This window comes from Polistes fuscatus, unplaced genomic scaffold (genome assembly GCF_010416935.1).
Source record: "Polistes fuscatus isolate 324 unplaced genomic scaffold, CU_Pfus_HIC Scaffold20, whole genome shotgun sequence".
NCBI classification, from domain to species: domain Eukaryota; kingdom Metazoa; phylum Arthropoda; class Insecta; order Hymenoptera; family Vespidae; genus Polistes; species Polistes fuscatus.
Window position 1 is genome coordinate 1,442,599 of NW_025113097.1, and position 9,307 is coordinate 1,451,905.

The following is a 9,307-nucleotide window of genomic DNA, read 5'->3' on the forward strand; positions in this document are numbered from 1 at the left end:
TAACAAAATGCATATTAATAAATGAAGAGTTAGTACGAGTTAAAAACAACCAACTTTTTATACACAGACATTGTTTTTTTAATTAAAAATATTTGCGGTTTATTGAATTTGTTGAAAAGAATGTAAAAATTTAAGTGATATTTATGCTTGCGGATTCTCAGTTAATCTTTTAGCAAATCAAGTTATATTGAAATTCAGTTATATAATAAAAAAAGTTAATTCGTGACATAGTTCATATTAATTTAAAAGGCGTTATTGTTACCAGAATACATCTACCTTTCTATACCTATCCATTGTTATTTATATTAAAAATTGTTAGCGGTGTATTGAATTTGTTGAAAATAATGTGGAAATTAAAGTGTTATTTATGCTTGCGGTCTATCAGATAATCCTTTAGCAAATCAAATTTTTTTACAATTTAGATTTATTATAAAAATAGTGAATGCGTAACAAAGTTCATATTTTCATAAAAGGCTTAAGTGCGAGCAGCATACTTCAAACTTTTTATAAACAGTCATTATTTGAGAATTAAAAAGTTTTAGCGGTGTCTTGAATGTGTTGAATTGAGTGTACAAATTTAAGAGTTATTCATGATTACGGTCAAGTAGTTTATCTTTAATAAATGCTAAATTTTCTGAATTCAGTTTTATTATAAAAATTGAGTGCGTGACAAAGTTCTTAATATTATTAGAAGCGTTAGTGAAAGTAAATTAAAGTTATAATTTATGATAAACTATTTATTTTTTAAATTATCGTATTAGCGTCTTATTTATAATTGTGAAAAAAGTGTAAATCTAAACATTTTATATGCTTGCGGTATATTTAAAGATTTATTAGCAAATCAAGTATTTTGAAATTCAGTTTTATTATAAAATAATTGAATGCGTAAAGAAGTGCATATTACCATAAAAGGCGTTAGAGGAAGTTAATTACAACAAACTTATTATACAAAGACATTGTTTTTTTAATAAAAAATAGTAAGCGGTTTATTGAATTTGTTTAAAAGAATGTAAAAATTTAAGAGATATTTATGCTTGCGGTGTATCAGATAATCCTTTAGCAAATAAAGATTTTTTACAATTTAGTTTTATTATAAAAAAGTGATTGCGTAACAAAGTTCATATTATCATAAATGGCTTTAGTGCGAGCAGAATGCTGCAAACTTTTTATACACTGTCATTGTTTTTGAATTAAAAAGTTTTAGCGGTGTTTTGAATGTGTTGAATAGAGTGTACAAATTTAAGAGTTATTCATGATTGCGGTCCAATAGTTTATCTTTAATAAATGAAACTTTTTCTGATTTCAGTTGTATTATAAAAATTAAGTGCGTAACAAAGTTCCTAATATCATAAGAAGCGTTAGTGCAAGCAAATTAAAGTTATCTTTCAATGATTATATGTTTTTGTTTTTTAATTTTCGCCTTAACGACTTATTGATAATTTTTTAATAAGTGTAAATCTAAGATTTTTTATCCTTACTGTCTATTTTATTATTTAATAGCAAATACAGTTTTTTTGATATTTAATTTTTTTATAAAAAAAAGTGAATGCGTATAAAAATTCATATTTGTATAAAAGTCGTTAGTGCGAGTTGAATACATCAAACTTTTTATACACATACATTGTTTTTTTAATTAAAAATCTTTAGCGGTTTATTGAATATGTTGAAAAAAGTAAAAATTTAGGTGATATTTATGCTTCCGGTTTTTCAATAAATCTTTTAGCAAATCAAGTATTTTGAAATTTAGTATTATTATAAAATAAGTGAATGAGTAAAGTAGTGCATATTAACATAAAAGTCCTAAGTGCAAGTTGAATACATCTAACTTTTTGTACACAGACATTGTTTTTTTAAATAAAAATAGTTAGCGGGGTCTTAAGTTTGTTGAAAAGTATTTGAAAATTAAAGTTTTATTTGTTCTTGCGGTCTATCAGATAATCCTTTAGGAAATCAAGTTTTTTTACAATTTAGTTCTATTATAAAAAAAAGTGAATGCGTAACAAGGTTCATATTATCATAAGAGGCTTTAGTGCGAGCAGAATACTGCAAACGTTTTATACACAGTCATTGTTTTTGAATTAAAAAGTGTAAGCGGTGTTTTGAATGTGTTAAATTGAGTGTAAATATTTAAGAGTTATTCATGATTGAAGTCCATTAGTTTATCTTTAATAAATGCAGAATATTATGAATTCAGTTGTATTATAAAAAAAGAGTGCGTAAAAAAGTTCTTTATATTATAAGATGCGTTAGTGCAAGTAAATTAATGTTATCAATTTATGATTAACTATTTATTTTATTATTAATCGCATTAGCGTCTTATTAATAATTTTGAAGAAAGTGTAAATCTAAGAATTTTATATGCTTGCGGTATATTTAAATATTTATTAGCAAATCAAGTATTTTGAAATTCAGTTTTATTATAAAATAAGTGAATGAGTAAAGTAGTGCATATTAACATAAAAGGCGTAAGTGCAAGTTGAATACATCTAACTTTTTATACACAGACATTTTTTTTTTAAATAAAAATAGATAGTGGTGTATTGAATACGTTGAAACGAATTTAGAAATTTAAGTGTTTTCTATGCTTGCGGTCTATCAGATAATCTTTTAAAAAATCAATTTTTTTTTTATTTTCTTTTATTATAAAAATTTGAATACGTAACAAAATGCATATTAATAAATGAAGAGTTAGTACGAGTTAAAAACAACCAACTTTTTATACACATACATTGTTTTTTTAATTAAAAATATTTGCGGTTTATTGAATTTGTTGAAAAGAATGTAAAAATTTAAGTGATATTTATGCTTGCGGATTCTCAGTTAATCTTTTAGCAAATCAAGTTATATTGAAATTCAGTTATATAATAAAAAAAGTTAATTCGTGACATAGTTCATATTAATTTAAAAGGCGTTATTGTTACCAGAATACATCTACCTTTCTATACCTATCCATTGTTATTTAAATTAAAAATTGTTAGCGGTGTATTGAATTTGTTGAAAATAATGTGGAAATTAAAGTGTTATTTATGCTTGCGGTCTATCAGATAATCCTTTAGCAAATCAAATTTTTTTACAATTTAGATTTATTATAAAAATAGTGAATGCGTAACAAAGTTCATATTTTCATAAAAGGCTTAAGTGCAAGCAGCATACTTCAAACTTTTTATAAACAGTCATTATTTTAAAATTAAAAAGTTTTAGCGGTGTTTTGAATGTGTTGAATTGTGTGTACAAATTTAGGAGTTATTCATGATTACTGTCAAGTAGTTTATCTTTAATAAATGCTAAATTTTCTGAATTCAGTTTTATTATAAAAATTGAGTGCGTGACAAAGTTCTTAATATTATTAGAAGCGTTAGTGAAAGTAAATTAAAGTAATAATTTATGATAAACTATTTATTTTTTAAATTATCGTATTAGCGTCTTATTTATAAGTGTGAAAAAAGTGTAAATCTAAACATCTTATATGCTGGCGGTATATTTAAAGATTTATTAGCAAATCAAGTATTTTGAAATTCAGTTTTATTATAAAATAATTGAATGCCTAAAGAAGTGCATATAACAATAAAAGGCGTTAGAATAATTTAAATACAACAAACTTATTATACAAAGACATTGTTTTTTTAATAAAAAATAGTTAGCAGGTTATTAAATTTGTTTAAAAGAATGTAAAAATTTAAGAAATATTTATGCTTGCGGTGTATCAGTTAATATTTTAGCAAATCAAATTTTATTGAAATTCAGTTTTATGATAAAAAAAGTTATTTCGTAACATAGTGCATATTAATATAAAATGCGTTAGTGCGACTAGAATACATCTACCATTTTATACCTAGCCATTGTTATTTGAATTAAAAATTCTAAGCAGTGTATTGAATTTGTTGAAACGAATTTAGAAATTTAGGTGTTATTTATGCTTGCGGTCTATCAAATAATCTTTTAGGAAAACCATTTTTTTTATATTCAGTTTTATTATAAAAAATTGAATTCGTAACAAAATTTATATTTTCATCAAAGGCTTTAGTGCGAGAAGAATAATTCAAACTTATTTTACACAGTCATTGTTTTTGAATTAAAAAGGTTTAGCGGTTTTTTGAATGTGTTAAAATTGAGTGTACAAATTTAAGAGTGATTCATAATTGCGGTCCAGTAGTTTATCTTTAATAAATGCAGAATATTCTGAATTCAAATGTATTATAAAAATTGAGTGCGTAAAAAAGTTCTTAATATTATAAGAAGCATTATAGAAAGTAAATTAAAGTTATAATTTATGAATAAATATTTATTTTTTTAATAATCGCATTAGCGTCTTATTAATAATTTTGAAGAAAGTGTAAATCTAAGAATTTTATATGCTTGCGGTATATTTAAGTATTTATTAGCAAATCAAGTATTTTGAAATTCAGTTTTATTATGAAATAAGTGAATGCGTAAAGTAGTGCATATTAACATAAAAGGCGTAAGTGTAAGTTGAATACATCTAACTTTTTGTACACAGACATTGTTTTCTTAAATAAAAATATTTTGCGTTTTATTGAATTTGTTGAAAAATATTTAAAAATTTAAGTGATATTTATGGTTGCGGATTCTCAGTTAATCTTTTAGCATATCAAGTTATATTGAAATTCAGTTATATAATAAAAAAAGTTAATTCGTAACATAGTGCATATTAATATAAAAGGCGTTATTGTTACCAGAATACATCTACCTTTTTATACCTATCAATTGTTATTTGAATTAAAAATTGTTAGCAGTGTTTTGAATGTGTTGAACAGAGTGTAAAAATCTAAGTGTTATTTATGATTGTTGTCTATCAGTTTAACTTTAAGCAATGCAAGTTTTTTTGAATTTCAGTTGTCTTAAAAAAATGAATACGTAGCAAAGTGCATATTAATATAAAAGGCGTTAGTGCGAGCATAATAAATCTACCTTTTTATACCAAGCTATTGTCTTTTAAATTAAAAATAGTCAGCGGTGTATTGAGTTTGATTTAAAGAATGTACAAAACTAAGTATTATTTATGATTTTGGTCTATCAGAAAATCTTTAAGCAAATCAAGTTTTTTGAAATTAAGTTTTATTATAAAAAAAAAAAATGCGTAAGAAAGTGCATATTAATGTGGGAAGGGAAATTAGACAAAGGGACTACGAAACAAAATACGATATGGTTGGCAGGACCGTTGGGATGTAGCGACGTGCAGCGGTGCGTTGCTATGCAAGTAAACAGTGGACAAAAGCACAAAGATCTAAGTTAGTCTTCGTTTAGCCTTTAAGCAGCGAACATCTATTACTGTATTGAATTGTATCAGATTAAATTGCATTTACATTGAAACAGTCTATTCATCTTTAAGAACAATTTATTATTAAAACCAGTATTCCTGATCTTCAATATTCAGATATTCGTAGAAAGACTGATGAGAAGAGAAAGGAATCCTACATTAATATAAAAAGAGTTAGTGCGAGTGCAATTCAACTTACAATTTATACCAAGCTATTGTTTTCTAAATTAAAAAGTGTTAGCGGTGTATTGAATGTGTTGAACAGAGTGTAAAAATTTTAGTAGTATTCATGATTGTGGTCTATCAGTTAATCCCTAAGAAATGCTAGATTTTTGGAATTTTAGTTGTATTATAAAAGTAGAATGCGTAACGAAGTTTAAAATATTATATGAAGCGTTAGTAAAGGCAAATTAAATTTATTTTTCTATGAAAATCTATTTTTTTTTTAATACTCGCTTTAACGTCATATTGATAATTGTGAAAAAAGTGTAAATCTAAGCATTTTTTATGCTTTCGGTATATTTGATAATATTTTAGCAAAACAAGTTTTTTTAAATTTTAGTTGTCTTATAAAAAAAAGTGAATGAGTAAGAAAGTTTATATTAAAATAAAAAGCGTTATTGCGAGTAGAATACATCTGACTTTTTATAAACATCGATTGTTTTTAAAATTTTAAAATGTCAGCGGTTTGTTAAATGTGTTGAATAGAGAGTGCAAATTCAAGTGTTATTTATGCTTGTGTTCTGTCAGATAATCTTGTAGCAAATCAAGTCTTTTTATTTTACTTTTATTATAAAAAAATGAATGCGTAACAAAGTGCATAATAATATATAAAGCATTAGTGAAAGTTGAATACAAAAAACTTTTTATACAAAGCAATTGTTTTCTAAATATAAAATTGTTAGCTTTGTATTAAATTAGTTGAAAAGAATGTACAAATTTAAGTGTTATTTATGCTTGCGTTCTATCATAAAATTTTTTAGAAAAACAAGTTTTATTGAATTTTAGTTTTTAATAAAAAAAGTTAATGAGTTACAAAGTGCATGTTAATATATAAAGCGTTAGAGCGAGTAGAAAAAAACAAACATTTATACAAAGCTATTTTTTTCTAAATTTAAAATTGTTATAGTTGTATTAAATTTGTTAAAAGAATTTACAAATTTAAGTGTTATTTTTGCCTGCGGTCTATCATATAACCTTTTAGCAAAATAATTTTTTCAAATTTTAGTTTTATTATTAAAAAGTTGAATGCGTAAGAAAGTGCATATGAATATATAAAGCGTTAGTGCGAGTTGAATACAACTAACTTTTTATACACAGCGATTATTTTTTAAATTAAAAATTGTTAACGGTGTATTGAATGTGTTGAACAGAGTATTGAAATTTAAGTATTATTCAAGATTGTGGTCTATCAGAGAATTCTCAAGAAATGTTAGATTTTTTAAATTTTAGTTCTTCTTCTTCTTCATTCTTTAGTTTAGGCAAGTTGCCTGTTTCGTAACTACATTTTTCTGCCTATTGCACTGTTAAATTGTCGCACCATCGTTTTCGTTGGCGCTCCGTTATTCTGCGGCCAACCGGTTACTTATCCCGTGCAATTCTGACAACTCCTCTTTTGTCCATTCTGTTGATATGTTCGTTCCATTCTTTTTTTCTTTTTAGTATCCATTCGGTAATGTTCTCCACTTTGCATGTTCTCCTTATATCTTCACTTCTCTCTTGGTCCAGTAGTGTTTTTCAAACTATTCTTCGAAGAACTCTCATTTCGGTTGTCTCTAGTAACTGTTTCGTTTTCGCTGTGTCTGGTCGAGTTTCTGCGGTATATGATATAATAGGTCTTACCGTTGCCTTTTAGATTCTTGCCTTTGTCTCTATGTCCATGTTTTTGTTTAGCTATATTGTGTCATTCAAAAAACCCGCTATTCTGGATGCCTTCATTGTCTGTTCTCTTACCTCTGCTTCAACATCACTATACCCTGAGATTTCTATTCCTCGGTACTTAAATCTCATTTCCTGCTGAATAACCTTCCCTTCAATTTCCAGTTTGCACCTTAACGGTGTCTTTGATGTTTTCATGCATTTACTTTTCTGGGCCGATATTTTCATATTGGATGATTTAGCTATGCAGTTAAATCGGTGTAGTAGACGTTGTAGATAATCCTCATTTTCGGTTACTAATACAGAGTCATCAGAATAGCATAGGATGGTTATTTCTTCGTTGCCCATTTTATATCTTTTTAGCAGTCTTACATTTCTTATTATTTCGTCCATAATGATGTTAAAAAGCTGGGGACTTAGGGAATCCCCTTGTCGGATACCACGACCTTCATTTATCGGTTCAGTCAAGGCACCATTTATCTTTGCTTGGATATTATTTTTTCTATAGATGTCCTCTAGGTTCTTGATAAGATTATTCGGAATTTGCCGGTTATAGATGAGGTGTATAACATCCTTTAACTGCACACGGTCGAATGCCTTTTCCAGATGAGTGAAACACATATATGCTGGTCTGTTGTATTCAATTAATTGTTCTGTTTTCTGTCTTATGATGAAAACTGCGTCTGTGCACGATCTTCTTGATCTGAATCCCTGTTTTAGTCTTCTAGATTCGTTAAGCTGTTAATTTTATTCGTTATAACCTTTGTTGTTAGTTTCAATGAAGTTTTTAAAAGATTTATTCACCTGTTATTTTTAAGTAGTTTTTTGTATCCTTTTTTAAACATTACTATAGTTTTGCTTGTTCGCAATGCATCAGGTATTTTGTGTTTGCATAGTATTTTTTGGATTAGGGGTGTTAACTGTTGTGTGAGACGTTGGCCACCATATTTTAATAATTTGTTTTGAATGCCATCTTGCCCTAAGCTCTTCCTATTCTTTAGTTTTCGAATAGCTGATTCTTCATCACTGGGCTCAACTTGTATGTCATTTTTAGTTACTATTTCTGGCGTATTTAGTACCGCTTGAGGTTCTTCTGATTTATAGAGTTCTGTTTAGTAGTTATTCCAGGTTTCTCTTGTGATCTGATTTTTTTCGACCATTTCTTTGACCTCCTTTTTTTGATTTCTAATAAATCGCCAGATTTGTTTTTGGAGTCCATAAAAGTCACTCTCCATTCTCTTCGAAATAATCTCCACATTATGTTGTTTTGTCTGCCTTACTAATTTCGCTGTTAGATTCCGGATTTGTCTATACATTTCGTATGATTCAGGTGTTCGTAATGTTCTATAGTTAAGTTATGCTATTTTCTTTTTTTGCATATTTTCTTAATCTCTTGTCGGAACCCAGGTGTTTTGATCATTTTAGCCCGGTTTTTTACATTTTGTGTTCCCAGGGCTTCGTATGCAGCTTCTAAAATGTTAATTTTTAGTTTCTTGGAGGCTGTATTTATGTACTCCTCTTTTTTTATTCGGTTTATTTCGATTTTATCCTTCAACCTGTTCTCATATAGTTGCTTAGTTGGTAAGTTCCATAGTGATTTGATGTTTATTTTCGATTCTTCAGTTGCTCGGGCAAGAATGCTTTGGGGTTTAAAATTCATTCTTATTTTTGCTAGTAGCAGGCTACGATCGCTTCCTACATTCGCGGAGTTTAATGTCCTAACATCTAATATTTGGTTTGGTTGGACGTATCTGTTAGTAACAATGTAATCAATTGTAGACCTGAAGCCTCTGGTGTTGCTGTATGTAAATTTATATTGTTCCTTATGATTGTTAAATGTATTTTTAATCCTTAGCTCGTTAAATGTGCATAACTGTGTCATTACTTCTCCATTATTATTTACAACGTTTTCGTTGAACCTTTGTTTTATTTAAGATATTATTTCGTTTCCGATGCGGGCGTTAAAATCTCCAAGGATTATCATTTGTTTGTTACTTGGTAATGATCCGACTATATTTTGTAGTTGGTCGTAGAAGGCTTCTCTTTCTTCTTTTGGTTTATTATTTTCAGGTGCATAAATTGACACTATATTTAATTTTTGATTTTCCGCTTACATTTTTACAACCAAGATTCGCGAAGATACGTAGCTAA